Source organism: Ruditapes philippinarum, unplaced genomic scaffold (assembly GCF_026571515.1).
Source record: "Ruditapes philippinarum isolate M1 unplaced genomic scaffold, ASM2657151v2 ctg9738_1_1_1_1, whole genome shotgun sequence".
Taxonomy (NCBI): Eukaryota; Metazoa; Mollusca; class Bivalvia; order Venerida; family Veneridae; genus Ruditapes; species Ruditapes philippinarum.
The window spans coordinates 92,293-98,292 of record NW_026855083.1 but is presented as its reverse complement, the minus strand read 5'-3'; positions in this window follow the sequence as shown (position 1 = coordinate 98,292).

Below are 6,000 nucleotides of genomic sequence, written 5' to 3'. Positions count from 1 at the left end.
AAATGCTGATCCGCCCATTTGCTGTCACGTGTATACTTGGGTTTGCAGTGGGCATTATTATATCTGTACAAACAAACACGTTTACAGTGTCTACTATCTTAAATTTTGATGTTCATTAATAAAAGGTGATATCGTAAAAGGATTAAAGCTTAAGATTCGAATGTGTAAAAACTTAAATAAATCATGCGACTAGTGAGCAATTACTTTTTGAGTATAGTACATTTTTATTGATAACAAAGAAATATTAATTTTCAAGGTCAGACCTTTTTAAATTATGATGACAATAAATTGAATCAAATTACAACGTTTCAAAATAAGTTAGCCAATGAAAGGTTGTTTAAAATTGAACATAGTTTGGGGACCTTTGTGTTGAAAATGTGTTAGAGTTAAATCGTATACGTATACACGCACAGTGCGTTAACTGTAGCACAAGTGTTGCCCGCTCTCAAGAGCACCCCCATTGATTGGCTTTTTATATATATTTAACATGTAAATTTCAATTTATTTACAAAGAAAACATACTCTGTTAGTATTGCCGGAATAGATTGTTATTTATTATGAAGGACAAGTAGCATGTTTCTTCTGAGATGTTTATTATTTCAGGTTCCGTTTCGAATAGTGTAAAACCTTCACGATAATATAAACTTATAACTATGATCTGCGAACTTAATGTGTTGAGAAATTAAAATAAAAATAATGATACTATAATTTCTAGATAATTTCTTAAATTGCATTAATGGACATTTAAATATTTTACCGATAACGCAATTTCAACATGTTTTGTTTTTCATTCAGGTCGCTTTTTGACCGGATGGTCCATGCTGCTTTATCTGTTTAAAGTAAAAGGCGTCTGGCTCATGTAAGGAGCTTAAAATGACAAATGACCAATAAATAAGCTTATAGCTTGAAGCACAATCGAACTAAAATAAATTTGTATAAACTGAACGAAAATGACTAATTAAAATCGTTCCATTATTCATCCCTGTGAAATTTACAAGAAGTCAACCAAAACTTACACTGCCTCTGGCTGACTAATATTGTTAGTTTACCCTAACAAGCGAGGTTTTATACAAGCGTAAACAACCTGCGAAAGAACGATGTATCATCATAGTTGTGCGCTGCATAGGTTTAACTTACTGGTGCACTTAAAAATAGCTTTACGACACGGATATTTAATTACGTCCGTACCAGTTCTCGTTTTATACTTGAGACAAGACGGGTACACTTCAGTGTTGCTGAATGGAAAGCTAACATGTTTTTCTTTTTATTGGGGATATGGGTATTGGTTAGATATGGTGACGGGTCAGATGCCTTTGATGTCTTATCAACAAAATAAAAAAAAAAATTTGAAGGCAGTACTACGTCCTTACAGCACTATCAAAATCATCTCAAAATATTTGCAAATTCCAATATATTTTTTTCAAAATAAACATATTCACAGACAGGATAAAGTTGCTAAACGCACTCAGTTATACAATGTATCGTTTTCAGCATCCTCCTTAGAATAATCATGGAATATACGGAGATAAGAAATAATAAACAATAAATGTTAAGCTGATGTATGAGAATGATTTCATGCACAGTGTACTTTAACTTTCATGGAGCAGCGCAAACCAAAACGTGTCATTCTGCAAAAACTCATGTGTCCTATTTAAAATCATATAAGCCTCGTCTGCTTCGAAAGTTCTCTGGAACTTTATAACTTTTAACAAATACCATAAACTTCTTAAATGCGATAAGCATAATCATGTTTTTAAAAAACAAAACAAATAATTGATATCATTATAAGTTTAAATGTTGTTTTAAAAAAACATTCATACAACTTTCTATTAAAAGCTATTTCATTGTTTAGCAGTAGATGACATCATATACCTACACAATATTGATCATATGATTTACAAAAATCCTTTAAAGCAATTATTTAATGTGGACATTGTACTAAAAACAACTACATTATTTATATATTTAGTAAACTAGATGATTCTGTTAAAGTAAGCCTATATTTTGAGACGATTTGTAATTCTTCATAAAGTAGTTAAATTGGTTTCGTTAAACATTAAAATTGATTCAATTAAAGTCACACTCAATTTTTTTATAAGCAAACTATTCCTGACTTGATGTTTATCTGTTAACTATGTCAAAACTTGTACGTTCAAAGAGATCTACAAAGTTATCTCAATCATCAACATCACGAAGTGTGAAAGTTAAATAAGTCTATTTAAAGACAGAAATCTTAGAATGTTAATTGAAAAGTTTAAATCAAGTCAGTAACTTTTTGAAAATGCAACTTCGTTGCAAACTTAAAATTTATTTAGCCAAAAGTTGTTTGACTGCGAAAGATTAAATCTTCATATCCTACGTTATTTGTAATGCAGACTGATTGTCATGCAGTCAACTGTTAGTCATAATTATAATACTTAAGAATACATAATAAAATGTTTAATGACAATGTTATGTAGTCAACTGTTAGCCAATATATAATACTTAAGAATACTTAATAAAATATTTTATGAAAATGTTATGTCCATAATATAATACTTAAGAATAGATAATAAACTATTTTATGACACTGTTATGTAGTCAACTGTTAGTCATAATATAAAACTTAAGAATACATAATAAAATATTTTATGACAATGAATCTGTTGCAAACTTTTCATAAAATGTTATTCAATTATTCAATCAAGAATTCAGATTGAAAACTAAAATGCTATTCTCATTAAAAAAAAAATTTGACAGTGTATCTGTTGCAAAATTTTGAAATTCTTTTATTCAATTGTAGATTGAAAACTAAAATGCTGTTCTCATTTTTACCTATTTCACGGTCACCGTGTCATAAAACAATATGTTGAAAAAGAGCAAACATTTTAGGAAAAGACTCTCTTTTCCCTATGAATACCTACGCTTATAATTAAACCTTTACTCCATTTTAGTTAATAATTGCCCTTTTCTTTTCCACGCTTGTCTGGCCTCCCCATTTGATGCTCATTTGATGATTTTGCTATTGGACATTGTTAAGCTGCATTTAGAAAACCTTGTGTGATTTCAATTTTTTAAATTTTAATAAAGTATTTTCAAAGTGTTAAATTATCAAATGTTAAAGATAAGCCTTTAGCGATTTTAGATGATATAAGTACCTACTAGTATCATTAACATGTGCAATGTTTTATTTTGCGGAAAGATACAATCTATACACGTTGTTTTAATATAACTGGTTATGAAGGTAATTGAATATGATGATATAGTTTTGTACTTTAATATCATTTTTTTAAAGTTCAATGTTATAAAAAGACGTTTTAACAATTTGTTAAGGAAACGTTGAGGCACTGTAAAATATCAACATTGGGGAGGGCTAAAAAGTACATGTCATCAACATCTTTCTAAACAAATGCCTTTAATGTATAGATAAACTACTACCTTAATTTTCTTCTATTGGAATGGAGGTATTCCGTAGCAACTGCATATTGAGAGCTCCTTATATTTCAATAAGTTGATGTTAAATCATTTAGATAAAGCGTGATAAACCACTTAAAGGAAATTGATTGTTTTGATTAGTTTTTTTTAAGCCCTCCGCTTAAACAAAATTATTTAGTGTTTTCTAAAAGAATGTTAGAAAGTTTCGTTTTGAAAGTTTTTAAAAAGAATTCCTATAAAAATTTGTAAATACCGGAAAAACAAAAATTAAAATAAAATTTTAATTAAAATTTCGTCTCTAAGAAAAAATGTACAAAAATGAAATTTTTAAAATAAAATTTTATTAAAATTGAAAGTTTGGGATTTTTTGAAAACAAGCAATGTGAGTAATAAATGTAGTTTTTCCCTTTTGGGCCAAATCATTTCCCGATGATATGTAAACATGTTTTAAATGTGCTTGAAACAATCATTGAAGATTTGTTATCATTCGGTTTAGCTGTTTTAAACAAATTAACTATGAAATTCGTACTTTTGATTTATATTATTTGTCTTAGAACTACCCGGGAATAATATATTGACCTGTATATGAATGGAAAAAAGTCATGAAAACAAGTCACAGGAATAATTTACTTCTGTTATATTGTTTTTTTTTCTTTCTATATCTTCTGTCTTACGACAAGGTCACATATTTTGAAAACAAGTCTTAGAGCCTCTTTCTAAATCTGATAAATCTGTTAAGTTAAACATAACACCCCAGATTTATTTTGAGACAATATTATGCAATCTGTTGAAACTGGCATACTTTGTTTAACCCCCTACAGCTTTGATATCCCTTATAACGGTATAAAGTATTAATTAAGATTATGATCAATTTTACAAGGTCGATTTTGCAATGCAATGCCAACTTAAAAAATATATAGAAAATAAAAAACAATCTCATCCGTTTATGACAGTACAATATGAGCTTACTTTAATTTTACAAATTATTTTAATGATAAAATCGTAATGCATTTACACCGCGTATATCCAGTTACACAGGATTGTGCAAAGAACCCAAAATTAACGATGAATCTGTGCAACGCTCTGGCCTAAACGAGTATCACGGTTATTAAACGGACCAAAATATTATATCCTAAATCAAGCTTAAAGAAATATTTGGAAGACTTTTGTGTTTCGTCAAAGTCAATATGTACATGAACGCAGTTAAAACGCTTTATATCTTCACATTCAGTATACCTTAACATTGCGTGCTTGTTTTCTTGATTGATTTTAAAAAAAATGTCAGGATACAATAGAAAAAATGAATATGACAGAAGTTAATTCAGCTTGCAATCAACTGTATGATATTTTATTTAAAAATATAAGGCTTTGACAATATGTGTCTTGAAACAGTTTGATTAAAGATTAAAGTTCTGTTACCTGTTTGACCATTTTCGGTAACTGAATAATAATATCTGTCATATATTACGGTTCGGACCGGAATATCCGTCCCGAAGTGACCCGCCCTTTGGGCGGTAACGAGGCTTGCCGAGTTACCGTCCATGGGCGGGTATCGAGGGACGGATATTCCGATCCGAACCGACAACATATGTCAGATATTTATTCTTGCATATTCTACAATATTCCATTATAATATAATTTTTTTATCTTTATTTTCAACGGAAATTTATATAATTACAGCCGTAACAGCGTATGAAATTGCAACTTCATTCATAACGGTAAAATGACGACATCCTAAGAGTGCCATTGTACAGTACGCGACTCATCTGGCAACCCCATGCCAGATGAAATTTCCGGCATGGGTAAAACACACGGAAACGCCAGTCTGCTATGCAAGAAGATATTATCTGCTCTTTATATACAGTATATCCATTACAATCGTAAAATACAAAAAAAAGTATTTGAGACATAAACGTCTAATAACTAGACTAATAACAAAGGTAAAACATTTCGTAAACAAATGTACTCTTCTTGCGAAATTCATCGACACTGTTTGTGTCCATTACTTTTTGCTGCGTACATTTGTACAGATTTCAATCAGTTTCAATACCTTGTTTCTTACGACTGCAGAAACATTCGCTTCTTAAATGTAAGTTTGATGTAATTTTAAAAATAATAATAAGTTCAGCCACTTTCGGCATTGTAACAAACATTGAAATAGGCTATTTACAACATGTCATAAACATCTGCCAAAGAAGTATAATCATAGCTGTCGGGCTAAATAAATACTTCTTTTCTTTATCATATTTGTATTATAACGATATTTCCTAGCAACTTCATGACAATATCTCATTACACTTAAACATAAAGATATTCAACCTTTACTTCAAAGAAAAATGATTAAACCATGTGAAGAAATGTATTTATCTTATATAAACCTCCACAAATGTTTGTTTTTAAAACAAAACTCATCTTAAGAGAGGCTTTTCATTAAAACTACATAAAACATAAACTCTTTGATCAGTCAATATTAATACCGACATTATTTAAATTCTTAAGAATATTTATTAATGCCCGTTATCTACGTGCAAAAGTTTTTTTGTACAATGGTCTGTTCAAATTGACTTTACAACAACAGGTGTCAGG